General features: G+C 35.0%; 1 pseudogene; it reads left to right on the plus strand.

Moving 5' to 3' along the window:
* Nucleotides 1–638: 638 nt before the first annotated feature.
* Nucleotides 639–7,505, plus strand: LOC149157726 (1-phosphatidylinositol-3-phosphate 5-kinase FAB1A-like; annotated as a pseudogene).
* The last annotated feature ends 1,454 nt before the right edge of the window (nucleotides 7,506–8,959 follow it).

Consider the following 8,959-nt stretch of genomic DNA (forward strand, 5'->3'; position numbering starts at 1 on the left):
ACAACCCAGAATATCTGGATGATGTGGAAGGAGATCCAAACATTAGAGATTCATCCAATATAACTAATGGTACCATGTTTCATACTTTTTATATGGAGAATGGTGAATGGGATACCAACATCCATGTTTATGAGACAATGCCTTTTGAAGCAGTTTATAGTAGGGACAATACAAATGGTTTGGATGAAGATATGGCACCCTGTCAAAAACCTTGTCAAATACATTAGATGCAATATGGATAGGTGAAGGCCAATTAGTAAAAGCTTAAGCTGTATTTGTGACATCACAAGGGCATGAAGGTTGGTTCTGCCACTTTGGCTATTGTTTCCAGTGGCAGTGAATCTACTGACAGAAAATATTTTAATCTAGTTCAACAAATTGCAATAGGAGACAGGATGATGTCTGAATCTGCCTAAAACATGCACGATAAAGGTGGAATAGAGGTTCTTGAGAAAAGAATCCCTCCCTCACCAGTAAAATCATTAAATATATCGGAAGAGTTTGGAAGCTGCATTGGGGCAACTATGTCAAACTTACCAAAAAGTTACAACAAGAGTTTACATGAAAATTTATTGGGGTCTATTAGAGTTGACTCTCAGAGAAGCTATAGTCCTATGTTTGTCTCATCAGTCAGTCATATGGGTGGTAATGGAGTGGGTAAGATTCTTTTACCAACCAGTGTCAATGATATGGTTATTGTTGTTTATGATGATGAGCCAACAAGCATAATAGCATATGCACTAAGCTTGCAAGAATATCAGGCTTGCCTATATGACAAGGTACCTGATAGTGAGAAGCAAAAGGAAATAGATAGGGATAAAGAAAAGGAATGTGCAAATTTATTTGGTATGGGTGGAGTTGTTTCAAATCTACTTTATTTGTCAGATGGTTCCTTAGACTCGAGTAAAGCTCTTTCCAAAGAGAGAAGTTTAGGATATGAGGATATTTACACATATGGCTCCAAAGGGAAAGGGGGTTCAGATTCATCACTATATATAAAAGACACATGCAAAAATATCCTTTCGTGATGAGGGTCCTCCTAGAAAAGTTAAGTACTTGGTAACCCGTTATTATGCAAAACAATTTGATGCCCTTAGGAAAAAGTGTTGTCCAATAGAGATGGACTTTAGATTGTCACTAAATCGCTGCAAGAAATGGGGACCTCAAGGAAGAAAGAGCAATGTGTTTTTTGCAAAATCCTTGGATGAAAGATTTATTATTAAGAGAGTCACCATGATAGAATTGGAATCTTTTATGAAGTTTTCGTCAGAATATTTCAAATATCTGTGACTCATTATGTTCTAGAAGCCCCACATGTTTGGCAAAGATCCTTGGTATTTATCAGGTTGGATACTCATATTATTGTTTATTCTATATTTGAAAATTACCTTTTGCAAACTCCTAGAGAGTTTACCAGGCTTTGTTTCCTTCATTGTGTGTGTGCATGCTACATAATGTGCTCATCTTTCAGGTCACTATAAAGAATGAAAAAGGTGGCAAAGAGATCAGGATGAATTGATGGTAATGGAAAATCTATTGTTTGGAAGAAATGTAACACAAGTTTATGACCTCAAAGGTTTCGGTTGCTCCCATTACAATGCAGATTAATCAGGCAACAACAAAGCTCTTTTGGACTAGAATCTCTTAGAGACCATGCCAACTGCTCCAATATTTCTTGGGAATAAAGCCAAGCGCCTTTTGGAGAGAGCAGTCTGGAATGATACTTCATTTCTTGTGGTAAATATAGTTTTCATTTTTCTTAATCAACCATAATTGTAATCTTAGTTTCAAATTTTTGTTGAGCTAGCCAATTATCATGATTGTGTGCAATGTGTGTTTGTAGTCAATTGATGTCATGAATTATTCATTACTTGTTGGAGTTGAAGAGCATTGTGAGATGGTTTTAGGTAATAATAGACTCATACATTTTCTTTGAAATATATTTTCTCATATTTGATTTTCCATTTTAGGTAACATTATCAATAATTTCAGTTGCTTGGGTCAGAGCATGTATCTATCAATGTTTTAGAGATGAATACACTAACTTTTTTTTTCTTCGTTTCAAATTTCAATACATGAAGTTTAGTTTATATTGGTGATAAAGCCAACAGTTCTTGCTATGATGTTTTTTATGCAACGAAGTTGCCTAATGATAATAGCCTAATGATTGTGACATTATTACAATTGACAAACTGAACATTCTTTACCAGAGGCATATGCTCTTGATATTTCACTTTTATGATAGGACCAAGAAACAAGTATTAGCAGTCAAATATTTCATTCTTTTTGAACATCATTTATGTGAATAGGTCGTGGGTTCCTTGATTTGAAAGGTTTGGAGAAGCTCATTTTAAGTTCCTGAAGTAAAATGTGCCCATCTTCTTTTTCTTTTCCTTTTTAATTCTTCTGATAATATCTTCTAGTTGAATATTGTCTTTCATTTGCTAGTCCAATTATCTTCAATGCTCTAATATTGAACTTGTTTTATGCCATGAATAAATAATTCTCGTTGATTTTAAAATGCCTCCTTGACTCATTTTTTCCAACCAATTAAAGTTAAGTGTATTAACACCATTTTCTGAAATCAAAAGGTTTCTAAATTCATTTGAAGGTGATATGATTTTGTTTGTCCTTAATGAGGAGTATCAACACGTTTTATTTCATGTTTCTATCCTTTCAATGGTTGGTAAATTGTAAGTTTTGATTTCTTGTTTTTTCCATTAAGGTAGATTGGGCTTTTGGTCTTTATGCTCACTATGTGTCCATGTTTTGTAGTGATGCGCTAGAATTATGCATGGTTGTTAGTTGGAGACAATGGTTATCAAGAAATAGTGCGAGCTTTAAACATGCTGCTCCATTAATGGGAACATCTCCAGTCACAGTTCATTAGATTGGTGGTACTATGATTTTGGTCTTTATGCTCACTTTTGTGTCCATGTTTTGCAGTGGCTAGAACTATGCATGGTTGTTAGTTAGAGACAATGGTTATTAAGAAACAATGAGCTTTAAACATGCTTCTCCCTTAATGGAAACATCTCTTGTCACATTTCATTAGATTGGTGGCACTATGGATAGTCGGAAATTGACCAAGCCCAACATTGACCAATGCCACTTTAATGTACTATGGATGCCATCTCTGTTTAATGTACTTTAAACATGTTCAAATTAGTATATTTCATTGTTGGTTATTATTTTTCTTATCATATTTAATTTTCCCCTCTAATTCTATTATCTATGGATCTTTTTGTTATTCCCCTAGATCTATTCTTGCAAGTCTAATTCTTTAAAGGGTGCTAGCTCAATGGAAGAGCGCCTGCTTTACAAGCAGGAGGTTGGTGGTTTGATTCCATCATGCCCTGATATTCAGATGGAATGATGATGATTAGTTTTTGGTGATAAAGGTTCTTTTGACTATCACCAATGAGCTTATGGTGACATTTTTCGACCCTCACCAAAATATGAAATGGTGATGGTCAATGAACGCCACCATATATATGCATCAATAGTGACAGCCATGAAAGGTCCATCACCATAAATCACTGATGTTCATATGAAATGGTGATGGTCAATGAACATCACCATATATATATGCATTAATAGTGACGGTCATGAAAGGTCCATCACAATAAATCATTGTTGTTCATATGAAATGGTGATGGTCACTGCCCATCATTATAATCATTATTCGTGATAGACCTTGAATGTCACCACATATATATTTTTGGTGATGCCACCATTAGTGACATTCAATTTTTTGATGATGGAGGCTAAGGTTCGTCACCATTGCTAATATGAAATGGTGACGGTCACTATCTGTCATTATAAATCATTATTGGTGACGAACCTTGAATGTCACCATAACACTTATACTTTTGGCGATGCCACCTTTGGTGACGTTGAATATTTGGTGACGAAAGTTCTTTTGACCGTCACCAATGAGCTTATGGTGACATTTTTTTGACCCTAACCAATGTCCTTTTTTCTTGTAGTGTGTCTCATAATATTAAGTTGGGTTACATTTTTTTCCCTTTTTTGATAAAACAATATCATTTTTATAAGTTCTTCAACTTTTAGCAAGCTAAAGTAAATTTTCTATTTAGAATTTCATTTTATAATTAAAGAAAAATTGTTAGAAATTTTATTAGCTTTTTATATCTTATTTTTTTATAATTTTTTTATTCACATTTGATATGTCAACTTAACAATTGTTTAACTATGTGTTCTTTAAAATTCAAGGGATTGATAAAAAGTCATGTTTTTTGGCACTAGTGTATTCTTTGTTAACTTGGAGTTTTTGAAACAAAAAATATGTTGTAACAATCTAGAGAGACTCTACTTCGATATGGTTATATTTACGAAACCAACTGATGCACATCATAATTATTAGATTTTTTTGAATTGAACCAATATGAAAAAACCACAGATTTTGAAGATATTTAACATAACATCATGTTTCTCAAAATATTAGTTAAAAACTAAAAATCTAAAAACTACCCATTACAGAAGACAGACCAACGTAATGCAACACAAATTTTTGATATTCTTTTATAGTGTATTTTGGAAGATACAAATTTTTATTTCACTGAATCATAATGACCTTCACGATTTTTTTGCACACATTTTATTAGAAAATTAATTAAAATTAGCAAATATCTATGAATTTCAATAAAATTTTATCTACTGAAAGTAGATTCAATTTTGCAAATGCTGGTATTGGTTCCAAAAGTGAATTCACCATAGTTGATGAAGTTTAACAATTATAAAGTTGGATAAAGGTGATCATAGATGAGCTGTTGCAAATTTGCATGTTTTTTGTTTAATAAAATAAATTTGGCTGAATTTTTGTTTGCCACGAACAGACATTAAAAAAAATGGAAATTTTTTTCAGTTGATTTTTTTTCAAAATTCGACCGAAAACCTATGCATATTTTCCATTGGTTGCAGAATTGAAATGTTGCGACCCTGCGAAAAATTATTTTGGCCAAACACTATAAATAAATTCAGCCGAAACAGTAAAATTGCACTCACATTCCTCATTTGGGCTAAATTTTTAAAGTAAGTATTTTGGGTTGAATTTTTAAAGTGTGTTTTTTGGGTTGATTTTTTTTTTTGTAAGCCTGGTAGGAATTTCCTATTTTCGTGTTTATATGTCCATTATTCACCTCGCTACTGGGGGGAGCATAGCACAAGATTTGAACCCATGACTTCTAGTTAGGTGAGACTTTTTTTCCACGACCACTACCACTTGAGCTACCAGAGGCAGACTTTTTGGGCTGAATTTTGAAAATGCATTTTTTGGGCTGAATCTTAAAAGTAGGTTTTTTGGGTTGAATTTTGAAAGTAAGTTTTTTGGGTTGAATTTTTAAAGTGTGTTTTTTGGGCTGAATTTAGAAAGATAATTTTTTTTTTGGATTTTGAAATTGATTTTTTTGGGTTTGATTTTAAAAATATACATAGATTGAATTATCATGGTAAATCAAAGAAATTTAAACATAAAATATAATTGAATAAGAGACATTGAGGCTTGTAGAGAATACTTGAGAAAATCTTACAGAAGAAAGAAGGAATAACGCTTAAATTTTGAAAGGGAAAATCAATCTCAACAAGAAGTTGAAGCAAGTATATAAATGTAAATATTATAAACAATATTTAAAATTTAATAGTGTATTGTGAAATTTAATTTTTATTTGTTGAACTAATTTAAAAATATTTTGCAATGTCAAGAGAGAAAGATTTTCCTCATAACATTGATGATGAGATTGAAAATGTTGAAAGACAAAGTGAAAAAGATAATGAACCAATGATTGATGATATTGAAAGAGATTCAAGTGAAGAAGTTGAATCACCATTAGGTATGTGTATATATGTCATGTGTATTATTGAAATTATATATATTTATTAGTTTCAATTTCATTCAAAATCTATTTTTTAATTTAATTATTTAATGTATATTTATATCCATTTACAATAAATTCTCATATGTATAGATGAAATCAATATCGATGATGAGATGTTAGAAAATGTTGACAATGACACAAATGGAGATAAAAAAGTTGACCATGTAGTACGATATCGTGTTAAGATCATTATTGATAAGTTCTTCAAATATGAAAATGTGGCAATTAAAGCTCAAATTTTGAGAGGTCTCTCAACATCAAAGAAATTGAAAGAAGCTACAACACTATTGGGTATTTTAAAATCGACAAAGGATAAAAAGGTGAAGGAAAATGTGATTCAAAATATAAATAGTGCTCTAAAATAAATTGGAATGCCTACAAGAAAAAGTGATCCAGATATACATAGAGAAATAAAAATGGTAGTGGTTTCATCAAGTACTAAAGAAAATCATTTCGAAAAATATATAGGAAAAGAATTAGGGACCTCACGAAAAACATTGCACAAGCATAGGAAATTTCAATTGCAAATAGGAGAAAATGACGAGCTAGCTTGTTGGACAATTATTTGTAGGCAGCCATACAAAGATAGCCTTGGAGAAGTTGTTATAAAAATAATATATGAATATTGGATGAAAATTCACGTGTTTCAGCAAAAGTAAGGGATGTGATGCAGAGAAGAATAACACAAAATTAGTATGAAGAACATGAAAAACATATCTTGGACACCACTCAGATATAGTTGTTCAATAAGTTCATAGAAGAGAATCATGGAATTAATGTCTCAATCAGTACTTTTGTGCAACAAAAACCATGGTATGTTTTTTTGTGTGTAAATAAACAGTTTTATATTAATTTGTAAAAAAACATAGGATACAAAAGGTCTGTACGCACAGACAAAACATATTTAGCAATGCATGCTCAAAATGACTGTAAGCAGCTGAAACCATAAATACTGGACTCGAGGCTAACCATGCAGGGCTGCCTAATGAGGGTTCTGAACTAGAAATAACCACCACCTTGGACTGCTTGTCAGTGAAATCAAAAAAGGAAAAAAGGGTTTGGAGGACCTCCACAGCTACACTAGAGATAAACAAAAAGAGGAGAGAAACAAGAAGCTGAGAAGCCATTACAGCTTCAAAATCACATAGTCTTTACTGTGAGAACTAGGGCTGGCCATTGTAGTCACGAACTCGGGCTGCTAAGACCTTTGCGGATTGGGACACTTCACCTGGCTGGTGTCTGTTACCTCTGCCGGGGCTTCCACCGTAGCAATGGATCCCTGTTTGATGGAGTGCCTGAGAAGATTAATGAGGACACTAAGCTTTTGCGAGAGGGTTCTGACTTCCTGAGTCAGGGAACTGAAATTGAACTCCATGGCATCAAACTTAGCCGAATTCTCTGTGGAAACGAGGGAGATAGCTTGGTGAGCTCTCTTGATATCTTTAGCCTACATGCTGAGCACCTTATCCAACATGGTACTCATTCTCCACATTTCGCCTTGCATTCGAATGAACTATGTTGCTCTTGTGGTCGTAGTGCCTGGATCAGAAAGCCAATCCATTTCCTTTTCCAGAGTCTGAGCGTCCAAATGATCTTCCTCCTCTGTAACCGCAGCTTTGATCTCTTCTATTTTGCATTTCTCTTTCTTAGTGGTTCTAGTTTTGTAAGCCTCCCGGCCTTTCGCAGGTCCCGGTTAGTAGAGACATTCTGACTAGCCTTACACGCCATTATGAAATTGTAGGTCGAGGAAACAGTAAAGAACCTAGAAGCACTGTGATTGTTAGGAGAAGAGCTAGGAGAAAGCATTGTTTCTATCATTTGGTTTGATGCCTTAGATATAGCTGAGGGCAGTAAGGTTTGGCTCGAGATCTCCCACTTCGCCATTGGAGATATGTTGTTCCTGCCATAATAACTACCATTACGGTTTCCTATCTCTTGCTCATGATGCTGACTCAGAGCCTTAACTCTGCCATGCTTGAGGCTATTGGTTGAGAGCCATGTGTCCTCCCTTATGTTTTGCTGATGGCACCAAACATATTTTTTGTTGATTGTCCTCCCCTTTCGATGAACTGTGTACCTGTGGATGATTTCCCACCCTCCCTCAGGTACTCCATGGGCCTGATTCTCGTTGTATCTTCGTTTGGTATGAAGTGATTTATTAATTCCCATAAGTAACTAATGAGCTGTAGCCCACAACTCTTCTTCCATTCTTGATGTTCTGGTAAGATCATGCCTCGAGATAAGAGTGAACTGATCCCGAAGCTCGTTATCTGTGACATCTTGCCAACAGGTGTTAGTGATCCCCCTCAGATGATCAACTGCGTGGTTGGCAAGACAATCTGCTAAGCCATTTTATTTCCTCCTGACTGCTTGTGGAACAATGCTATTGAGGGAGGAGAGATGTTTCGCTATGAGCGTAGTTACCATGGCTAGTCTCCAGTGCTTTGTGACTTTCTCCAGCCGAGTTCCATTTTGCAACCTTTTTACTATATTGATGACCAGGAGGGAATCACCTTCCACTATAACTGAACCTTTACCCAGCCGGATGAGGATTTGCAGCCCTTGTTCTAGGGCTACGAATTCCACTTCGCTATTGGTAGCCTCCCTAAGCGTTCTGTTGTAAATGTGGAGGATTTCACCTTTTTCATTTCGGAGGATGCCTCTAAGCCCAGGAGGGCCAGGGTTTCCCCTGGAGGCCCCGTCGAAATTTAATTTGTAGAAACCAGAGGTTGAGGGTAGCCAGGTCGAAGGAGCAGGAGCAGGTCGAAGGTGGTTATCTTGAGCCTTGTGACTTGTCAGACCATTCATGCCAAACAAACTCAGAATGCGAGAGTCATTGGGAGTGAGCATCTTGTCCAGTTCCACTTTGCAGGTGGTAAGGGCAGTTTCTTTTAGACTGTTCATAATGATTGTTTTGATGGTTTCTAGCTGCTTAAAATCTTTTTGAAAGATTCTTCTGTTCCGCTCTTTCCAAGCATTCTAGACTATAAAACTGGGGCAGAGCCTCCAAATATTGTTAACCGTATTGCAACTGGAGTAATTTGTGCACCAATTAGCAATGG

The sequence above is a fragment of the Pinus tabuliformis genome, chromosome 5_2 (genome assembly GCF_031772625.1).
Source record: "Pinus tabuliformis cultivar Carrire ecotype Pingquan chromosome 5_2, CPIR1, whole genome shotgun sequence".
Lineage (NCBI taxonomy): Eukaryota > Viridiplantae > Streptophyta > Pinopsida > Pinales > Pinaceae > Pinus > Pinus tabuliformis.